Source organism: Rosa chinensis, chromosome 2 (genome assembly GCF_002994745.2).
Source record: "Rosa chinensis cultivar Old Blush chromosome 2, RchiOBHm-V2, whole genome shotgun sequence".
NCBI classification, from domain to species: domain Eukaryota; kingdom Viridiplantae; phylum Streptophyta; class Magnoliopsida; order Rosales; family Rosaceae; genus Rosa; species Rosa chinensis.
Window position 1 is genome coordinate 87266418 of NC_037089.1, and position 11382 is coordinate 87277799.

The 11382-nt window shown below is 37.7% G+C and overlaps 1 long non-coding RNA gene across 1 annotated transcript; it reads right to left on the bottom strand.

Annotated features, from left to right (window-relative positions):
- Positions 1-1279: 1279 nt before the first annotated feature.
- On the bottom strand, positions 1280-2445 carry LOC121051643. Its single transcript, XR_005806325.1, has 2 exons — positions 1926-2445; positions 1280-1457 (listed from the first exon to the last, which is right to left on the bottom strand). It is a non-coding gene; the product is annotated as an uncharacterized LOC121051643 (long non-coding RNA).
- Positions 2446-11382: the final 8937 nt, after the last annotated feature.

The window sequence follows — 11382 nt, forward strand, 5'->3', positions numbered from 1 at the left end:
GGCTTGTGCTTTTTATTTGTGGAATGACCGAATTGGACATGAGAGATTATTTTGTTTAATTAATTGTATATAAAACAATATTGTTCAAATGATCTTGTTATTATTTTTAATCTTTATTATGTCCGTATTAATTTTTGTTAACTTTGAATTTTTATAAAGCATGGTGACTATTTGATTAATATTGGACAATATGATTATAAATCATGGTGACTATATTATTATAAATCATAGTTTCTAGTTCACATCAAATGTTCACGTTATTACGCGCATTCATCAAACTTTGAGTAATGTTATTTCTTATTGCTTCCATTTCTTGTGCACCGTGACCATGATATTCTTCTTGTACATCATCATCTATTTCTATCTCACCACTTGACCCATAACCTGTAAAATAAAGAAATGTCAAATTTTAACAAAACTTCATTCAAAGCATCATAAAATTTGATCTAAAAATAAATATAGTTACCTAGTGGAGGTTTAGGAAAATTCATTTCGGGATCTCGAAGTACCGATAGAAACTACATGATAAAGGATAGGAATAAATCCTAAGATGATTACTTGATTTGCCAAGATAATTATAAACCAACAAATGGCCGTTTTCATGAGAAAGTTATTTTCATTTAACTAGAGAAGTTGATAAGCAAACAACACAGTAAATGCATTTAATCGGTAACAATAAAATTATCTGCACTACAATTAAAAAAAATGACAGCAAGGAAACAACTGAAATGATCATATATAAACAAAAAATAAAAACTAAAAATTAGATCAAACAGTAACAAATTGATAATCATGTGATTAGTCTCTCCATTCAAGACATAAGCTTGGCAACAAATCATACCTATCTACTAAGAGCAGAGACAATGATAATAAGTTTATGGAACAATTACATCCTCGAATAATCATAACGCCGTTCCAAAGACCTGCAGATTGTAAAAAAGAATGATAGTTAAATTCTCAGGCTCATAACAAAGAGAAACAAAACTACCAAACAAAGCTGGAACAATATAGAAAAGAGGGTGGAGGAGGTACAACAAGAGGCTTCTAGACCTGAAAGACAACCTTCTGGACAGAGGATGCTTGAGGGACAAGAATTACAAATTTGGAGACAAATGAGGGACATAAATGCAGCATTTGGAAACCGGCGAACTAATGGAAATTTAACTGCATCAAGGCAAGCCAATGTTCCAAAAATCTGCCTCTCCTGGAGCTCGGCATATGAATAATTTCCCCATTCAGAAAAAGACGAAGGTAATGCCTAATCTGGGCAAGTTTTTTGGGGGGTAAGAGAATTGCAAAAGATGTGTGAGCTGTTTCAAGTTTATGCGAAGCCTAGTCCACTTTAGTAAGTGCTCCTCAATAAAGCTTTTGGTTTCCAAAAATATGTACTCTGAATGATCTAGTAGTGTGAGAGAGTATCCATGTACAATAATGACATAGCTGTGAAGGTTTCATGTCTGTAATACAAGAGATTAGAGTTGTAAGCATGCGAGTCATAATCATACAGCAAGCACGCGTTCTTCAACCTCTAATTATCCGCTTGTGTAAGCATGCGAGTCATAATCATACAGAAGCAATCAAACCCGAGATGCAAGATTATAATGTATCATACACGAAAACCAGATCAACTTGCATACCAAAAGCTTGAATACTAAATACAAGAGCTTGAATACCAAAACCATAGAAGAGGAATTAAACCCATCAAACAAAATCACAAGCACATGAAGTCTGAAAAACAAATTCAACCAAATCGTACGTTTTGCTGCCCAGAAATCAAACCCAAGTTTGTAAATCACACACATAATCTTGAAATTGAAATGAATACTAGAGCCCAAACAGGTTTTTGAAATTTTATTCAACCAAGCTGAAAGAAAAATTGATTTGGGAGATCGAAAATCAAGAGAGACAAACTAGCTTTTCCTCACCAGGATGCATTCTGTAGTAAAGAGAGGATGAAGAAATCTGGCTTCCCGATCTGAAATTGGGGGAGGATGTGGGTTCAGGTCATGAAGTGATTGTGTTTGGTTCGATTTCTCTGTGCTTGGGGTTTTCGTGATGAGAGGCTGAGGCGGCGTCAGAGGGAGAGGGAGGCGGCGTTAAAGGAAGAGTGAGGCGGCGTCTGTGATGAGAGCCCGGCGGCGTCAGAGGGAGAGTGGAGATGGGATAGAGATGAAAATGCTATGCAGCCTCTGACCTCATCTCGAAGGGGCTTGATGGCAATCCGTAATTGCCTCTCCCAAGGAAGGATAGAATCTGTCATTTTGAAACATTCATTTAGCTACAGTAAGTACCGCTACAGTAGCTGCTGGCTTCTGGCTTCTGAAAGCTGGGGTCAGGCAGCTTCTCCTTTTGGAGAGAAGCTGCAGTGGCTTTTCGAATAAGCTGAGCATAAGTCAGCTAACCAAACGCATAGTCCTCTTGTGCTTATAAGCAGGGGAGCTAAAAAGCCCCCCCAAACATAGCCAATATAAGGTGAGAACTAAGATCAAATAACCTATTTCTTGCTCAACTTATAATCATTAATAGTAACATGTTTTTTTTTTTTTTTAAAGGAGGTACTGGGAAGGACCACAAGGAGGCACGCAATGGCCTTTTTTACCCGAAGTCCAGCACAGTGCCGCGCCAAAGACGCAGCGACACCCCCCCCTCCGGGCATCGAGTACACCAAATAGGTGGGCTTGCCCTCCCCGCATAGTCTTTTCCATACACAAGGCTCGAACTTGAGACCTCTGTCTCAAGTCCCTCAACTTGTTTAAGGAGCACAGTCAACTTGCCAACTGAACTGGACCATGTGGGTCATTAATAGTAACATGTTTGAAACCACACTGTTCCATTACAGATTTCTACACTAAATTTGCAAATCATGCGCACTCATTTCAGAAGGCCCCAAGGCCCATGATGCATGTTCTTTTCCTGCAATGGCTGGTGCGGGAATGACCCCACCGAGTAGGCGAAACACACAGTACAGATTGTGGGATTCAGCTCCTCTGCGGTGAGAAACCATGCAGTTAGCTAGGTGAATTTCATTTAATTTGGACCATCACTATGATCCAACGGTTTTGGGAGCAGCCACATCATCCAACATAACTTATTGCGTTTTTAGTCGCTAGTTAACGTTCTCTTACCCCGTCCTCTCTCTATTGAGTCTATTCTATTCCCATCTTCATAATCATTTCTTTCATGAGATCAATGATTTTCTTGCACAAGGTTGGATTTTAATGGGTTCTTCCTTGACCCGTATTTATTTGGCTTCTGATGGTCGTAATGATATATGCATAGGGGGAATGGGGGATAGTTATCCCAACGTAGACTTGAAAAAATCGAAATTCTAGTTGATGAACTGAACTATAGAGAAAGGCGCGCACAAAGGGGTCGATGTCGTCAATTCTATCAGATATTCTCTTAGAGATGTTTGTATTCATTTTGGTTCCCATTTAATCTCAATTGCAGAAACAAAGAAAATAACATACAGAAAAGGAGAAGAACGAGGCGGTGAATTAATCGAGCAAAATGAGGAATTCGAGAAGTAAAAGTGGAAAATTAACGGTGGAGTACTCAAAAGAGTCATATAATAATAATATTTTGAAATAGAAAAAATAAAATTATTTAACATGGCCTAATAAGGAGCATTGGATTTTATTTATGGTTTAAATTGGACAAAATTCACATAAATTCATGATTTTATTAACTTTAGAGGACCCAAATTCTAGATTATAATTCTTATGCAGGGTATGTTCTAGGAAAAACATGACAGTAGTTACTCTTGCCCCTCAATTTTTCATGGACACCCTATAGGCTTAATTCACTTGTGTAAACCGTAATCACGTGCACGTAGATTAATCTGGTTCATTTTATGTAATGGTATTTTTTTTTTTTTTGGAAAACAATTTATGTAATGTTTTTGGCAAGGTAAATTTTGCGTCTTCAAAACTAGAGGCTGGGGTCATTATTTTTTCGGATCAATTGGAGATGAAATCATTCATTTTTACGATCAATAGGAAAATGAACTTGTTCCATCTAGAAACCATGCTTTAACAAAATTTTGATGTCAACACTTCTAGAAAAGTGAAGATAAAAGTGACGGCGATCATATTTTCAATGAAAATTGTTTAATTAACTTTGTATATAGAAGTACTTTATCGAATAATAGAGCAGCTATGCACGATAGAATAAACGGTGCATGTTTCACGTTTACCCAATCATGGGGGTGGAGGCACTGGAGTTGTTATAAGATAGATGATCGGGAAGTTCAAGTGGTTAGAATTATTTCTCTGCCCAACTATTCCTATCACTATATGCAGTAGTTGTTTTTAGTAGTAGAGTTTGATGCAACTACTACAAAAACAATGCTCATGGTGGAAAATAATAGAGCAGCTATGCACGACAGAATAAACGGTGCATGTTTCACGTTTACCCAATCATGGGGGTGGAGGCACTGGAGTTGTTATAAGATAGATGATCGGGAAGTTCAAGTGGTTAGAATTATTTCTCTGCCCAACTATTCCTATCACTATATGCAGTAGTTGTTTTTAGTATTAGAGTTTGATGCAACTAGTACAAAAACAATGCTCATGGTGGAAAATAATAGAGCAGCTATGCACGACAGAATAAACGGTATAAAAAAACTATGCTCATGGTGGACCTGGACTAGAGGTAGATCTAATATAGAGTTCACATTTAAAACCAATTGACAATGGATAAAATGGCCCGAACCCTTATAAACTAACAAGCAATATCCTATTTTTTCCATGTGGGATATATATACTCTCAACAAAGCGTACATATCTAGGACATAGATAGAGATTTCATCGTGTTATAACTTTTCTATTTTCGGAGATATAGTAATAACTCTTCCTTAATTATTTCTATATGTTCAACGTGTGATCATTTTGTGTTTTCCTTCTGGACCTTTCGATCTCTTATAGTTTCGTTTCGTTTCGTTCAAATTATTCTTTTCTTCCGAATTTGAAATCTCTTTCACTATCACACAGAGAAAGACTATTGCTGCAGGAACCAGGCTAGATCTGACCCCTTATATGATACATTGATACATAACATGACGTACATCTTTGGTCCATAATCAACAATCACTTGCTAGCACCGAACAAATGATCGTTTTTAACATCATCGTTCGATATTGTTGATTTTCTTCTATTTAGTGCGGCCCGACCTCATTGCAGACGAAAACGAACCGACTTGTGATTCCAAGCAGTTTCAATTTCTCAATACGGTCCACCTCAAACACCACTACGTCAAGTTGATCACAGTACACACCTACCCTTGTTTTATTGGGATAATTATCGTCTGCATATTATATTGGACCAGATGATAAAAATAAATACCTACAGAGGGCCAATACACATCCTAGGACCATGTGGTGAAAATAAAAAAAGATAACTGGTACGTATTATATTTGACCATGCGTGAAATGGACAAAACAAAAGATAAGAAACTAGACAGCTAATCTTTTCTTTTTTTTTGAGAAAAAGGAAATTCATTAAAAAACAAGTATGTTACATTGAACGGGAGTACCCATCTGTGGACTCAAACCACAGCACCCCTCCCAAACCAGAACAAACTGGAACCATAGTGGCGGAACTGCCAAAAAACCGGCCTCTGTGAGCCAAACAAGCCCAACATCCAACCACCTACAACACCCAAACCTGCGGACTACTAAGGGTAGCATCCAACCTCTAGTGTAGAGATACAGCCCTACCACCAATATAATGATAAATCGCAACTCCCTCTCAAGCACCGTGATCCAAAACCGCCGGACCCCGTGCGAGGGTAATTCATCATCACATCGATAAATAGGCGGCACGGCCACCAGACCGAGCCATAGAGATAGCACTACCGACCAACCAAGATACCAAAACAATGGCATCGAACAACCTAAGAACACCCAAACCCCCGCTCAACAGAGGGGGACATATTCTGAACCAAACAACAACAGAAACAAATAACAACAAACCAAAAAGAAAACAAAAATAAACTCCAAAGAGGACCAAGAAACAGTGGCCCGGCCCAAGACCCCCATCCCCCCGCACAGGCCCAATATTGCAGCCACCCACACCCGCCGCCAGCAAGCCCCATCGCCACCAGATCGCCGCCCTACCGCAACAAGCCGCCGCTCCGACTCCGCCATTGCAGCACAGAAATGTCGCTCCAGACCCAGCCCCAACACCAGGCAGCCCACCTCAGTACGAATCGAGACCAGATCGGAGCCCGAACCCTTTCGAGATCACCTCTGCCCCGATCCGAACTGAAACTCCACGATCCGATCGATGACGCCAGAGACCGCCATCGGATAGCCGAAGATGACGCTGCAGTACCAAACCTTCGCCCCGGATCCGAGAATGCCAGATCGAAATCGATCCGTGCCGCCCGAAAACGGAGAATCACCCCTCTCCCAGAACCACACCACTGCCCCACCAGCCCCCAACACCTTCAAACCATCAGTCCTCTCCCGGGCCAGAACGCAGAGGCCAGAAGGCCTGCCGTGTTCGGCCGGGAGAGACGCTCCCACCCTCCGGTTTTTCCCTTTTTTTTTTCCTAGGCGCGTGAAGCGCGTTCTATAAAGACCCCCCCCCTCTACTTGTCACCCACGTAAATATTCGACAGCTAATCTTTTCAACAACAAAAAATGAAGGAAAAAAAAAAGGAACAACTAGTAAAATCATGCGACACATTCATCTCTCTTTTGTAGTTTTGTGAATAGTTTACTCATGCCTTGATTAAACTGGCCGAGTCTCTAGATTAAAATAATACCACGTGTGTAGTTTTGTTAATATTTTACTCACGTCTTAATTAAACTTAGATAGTCCCTTGATTAAAATAATATCATGTATCCTAAACATATGTATGACATCATCAAAATCTGGATCATCAAAATTACCCTTTAATCTAAAAAATAAAAAATTCATAATGCATTATTTAAATAATTTATTTTTTGAAAAGTTTAAATAATTTATTTTATTACAATAAAAAAAAACATAAGAACATAAATGAAAAAAAGAATTAAGGAAGTGATAATTGAACAATAAACACATGTGCATTACATGGATGAGAGGCTAGTTGTAATAACAAGCTCGATCACGATCTCCTTAAATGTCAAGCAATTTGACCAAAAAGAATTCATATATCATGAAACAAATGCATGTGACAAGCTTATAAAATGGTGTTAAAGTAATTTTTAGGGCAAAAAGTACCAAGTTTGGCCAATTTTTTCCCCAATCAATTGATGAATGAATGATATTTACACACGTTTGCCAAAACTATTGTCAATTTAATAGTGTTAACAAATAATAATATATTAATTAAACTCTTAGTTTTAAAGGTCACATTATTGATGAAGTTTCAGTAATTTAATATTTTTAGTGGGTATTTTGTGAGGCCGGATGACAATAAAGTTGAACATTACGTAGCAATAGAAGCTTAAAAATTAGTCAGTTTTTTCTTTGTTAACAGTCAGTCGAGGCCTCCTTGACTTCATCAGTATGTCAGTATGGACTTTCAAAGTGAAGTCTAGTGTAGACAAGGATCTAGGTACCTCTACATTCTTGATGAGTGATTGTAGTTATTTGACTCCATAACTCGTTGTAATCATTTCATTATTAACAAAGTTATCTTTTGATTTAAAAAAATAAATAATAAATAAGAAATACAAAAATAAAAAAAATTTCTTAATTCATGGATATTGAATAGTAAACTAATCTTGTTTAAAAGATGATTAGGTACAATTTTTTATGCTAAGATTCTTCAAAATAGATATAACTTGCACCAAATTAAGCAGTTTCATAGTTTAAATGTAGCTATCCATCCATATACAGTAAGACGGAACTTATGCTCATAATTTTACCATTTTTTTTTGTTTGTACGTCACTTAATGTAACAATTTCCTCGTTGAAGGACCATGAACTTTTACCTAATTGTTTGGCCGGATTCATCATTCAAGAAACACATGATGGTGACTGGTGAGAGAGAACCTTCTCCACATTATGATAATGATTAGCCATTACAGCAAGATAAATTATTGGATCGAGTTTTGAAATTATTGTCCTTTGACTGATTCCACGTTTAGCACACCGTGAATTGAAATGATCGAGATTCGAGATAGACTATTCTGTTTCAAAAAAGTGCTCGGACGGGTCTCACACTCTCAATTAATGTCTAGTAGAATAAATAATTCAATATCACAACATACACGTTGCCATAAGTCTATCAACTCCACGCAGCCACGCTAATAATCCAGGGAGAGGTCCCATTAACCCTGTGCCAATAAAAATTTGCCATCTGTCCTCCCACTTAATGAAGTTAACTCCTTAAATTTGTGTTTAACATAACTGTGCTTTTAAGAAAAGTTAATTTTTGTTTATATCTTATAATAAGTGGCTGAAAAGTAGTTATTGAGCCATGAGCCATTGAGCCCATGACATATTGAAAAATTATAATTACTGGAAAATTTGATTAAAGATTTAAAGGTGGAGATGCAGGGTTAATGAGTAATAGTTAATTTAAGGAGGATTTCCATAGATGATAACGATTGCCCTTCCAATTAACAAAGTAGCTTCAGAAGATGAATGAATCGATAGAAACAAAAATATGTTAAGGTAAATTTGGAAATTCAAAGAAGAATTATTATAATATTATGAAGGGAGTGTGGTTTGTAATTTACGGAGTGTAAATTTCCTTCCCCTTATAGAATGACTAATTTGAACATGAGAAAATTTCAGCCTAAGTTCTCAAACTATGCTGCCAAGGCCAATTTGATATCTAAACTCTCAAAAGTATCAATGTGATACCTAAAGACTTAAATTAGCATCAACGTGATACTTCCGTCTAAAATGTCTAACGGCGTCGTCTGTTTGCTGATGTGGCAAACATGTGGGAAAAAAAAAGGGGCAAAAATGACTTTTTACCCTTTTTTGTTAATTCTTTTTTTTTCTTTTCTCTTCTTCTTCTTCTTCGTCTGGGATTTTCTTCTAGCCCAAGACCAGTCCGACGACGACAATGACTCTCTCCCAAGAAATTTTTTAAAAAAAGGCTTCTTCTTCTTCTTCTTCAACCTCACTCTTCTTCTTATTTTCTGTCCTCTCCTTCTCCTCTGCCCAAACCATCACTAACGCCACCGTGATCCTCTCCAATTCTTGCTACAAATCCATCTCCCTCGCACTCCTCTGGATTAACCACGATGTTACATGATAGGAACAACAACCAAAAGAAATGAAAAAGGGCTGAGTAGCAATTAAGTGAGAGAACATTTTGGAAGAAATTGCAAAATGATTCACGAATCAATCTTGAGTCCAAATCAAGAGTTTAAAAATCATAATCTTGATCATCTTCACCCTTCTCCAGTTCATCATCTTCACCCCTACTCAATCCCGAAGCTTTGTCTTCATTCCTATGATCAAATTTAACCATCTTTAATCCACCATCTTCAACCATGTTGTCAACTCTAACATCTTCAACCATCTGATTTTAAATAGAGACAAATCACAAATTAACATGCCCAAAATTGCAGAGAGAGAGAGAGAGAGAGAGACGTTGTACCAAGACCCAAATTAGTAGGCTACGCTTGCAATTTGAGGAAAAATCAAACAGCCCAACAAAACCCAAGCTGAAGAAAAGAAACTGATTAAAGAGAAGGCACCAGTTCGCTGCACACCAAATTCCGGCGAACCCAGCTCCACCAACCACCTCCTCCCATCGCTTTCCCTATTCGATCACTCAAGTCCCTCCCGTTCGGCGCCAAAATCGCTACCTTGCTCGACGGCCTTTCTCTCACGGTACCTTCCGGCTGACCACCTCGTCTTGCTCAACAACTTGGCAGCCCCAATTTACGTCGATGGGTCGTTGATCATCTCGGCACCAGCAGGTTCTTCGACCGGTATCGGGTTCGATTGGGAGCTTTAGCCCCAATGCCCAAGCTGCTTGGCGGCACGAAACCCTAAGAAGAAGAAGAAGAAGAAAATCCCAGAAGAAGAAGAAGGAAGAAAAAGAAATGAAAAGAAAAGGAAGAAAAAAAAAGAATTTAAAAAAGGGTAAATTGGTCATTTCACTTTTTTGGGCTCACGTGCTTGCCACGTCAGCAAACAAACGGTATCGTCAGATATTTTGGACAGAAGTATCACATTGATGCCAATTTAAGTATTTGGGTATCACATTGATACTTTTGAAAATTCGGATATCAAATTGGCTTTGACAGCATAATTTAGGAACGGTAGCTGAATTTTTCTCTTTGAACATAATGTTAAAGTACTTCTGGCTTTAACTATTTGGTAATCCCTTCATTCTTTGGGTATATTGTTAATGAAAGAACCAAAGTATTCCCAATGAAATTCCAGCAAGAGTCATGAAGCAGCATCCTTAAGCTTACAAAAGATATATTTAATACACATTTCAAAAAAAGAAGAAGAAAGAGAGAGAGACACACACACACATATATATATATATATATATATATATATATATATATTTCCAAACACATGATAAATTGCTCTCATCTTGCATAGTTCATACGTTACCAATAATATGTGTTTTCATATTTATCAATTGAAATAATAACAAATAAAAGAAAAAAAAATCTAAGCACCGTCTACAGAGGTGCTTTCTTTTAGAAATTGTAATATTGATATTTTTTAATATTTATGACTATATGTCTTCTTTAAGAACAAAATTTACGTTTGTTATATGCCTATGTCTAAATAATTATTGTGTGGTCTTGAACTACCACGTGTATATAATTAATAGCAAAAGTTAGTGAGGTCTAGCTCTTCATTTGGGTGGAGAATAAGCAAAAATAACAAAAAGATAAAAAAAAAAAACAAAAAAGTACAATGATTTTGATAATTGAATTACTTGCTGCAAAAATTTCTTGATTCTAGAAGACTAAGATTGAAATCGATTATATGTATAGAGACAAGCAGCAGCACCAAGACAAACTATGATGTTTATATTGATTTAAAAAAAAAAAAACAACCTGTTTGGAATTCGGGAAATGATCCTCTCCTAAGCTATTATAATACCTGAGCTACCTAAGCTTTCAAGTAGATTGAAACACGTGTCTTTGGTTAGATCTAATGGTTTACAATTAATTTGATTTTCATTTTTCTTCTAAAGTTCAGTTTTCCGTTGCCAATACTCTTTTTACTTCTCTCTCTCTCTGTCTCTCCGGCGCACTCTTCCAATTTGAAGACCAAGAGCGTCAGTCTGAGCCACCGCGAACTCCAATCCGCATGTAGCATCAGTGGCGGCTGCTCGAGGAAGACGAAGAAGCCGAAGAACAAGAAGAAGTGCGCCGCCGCCGGAGTTTCCGAGAGCGGCGGAGGTGGTTTGGTTTCGTCTGGGATGACTGCGTTTGGGATTGCGATGAAGACGACGAGT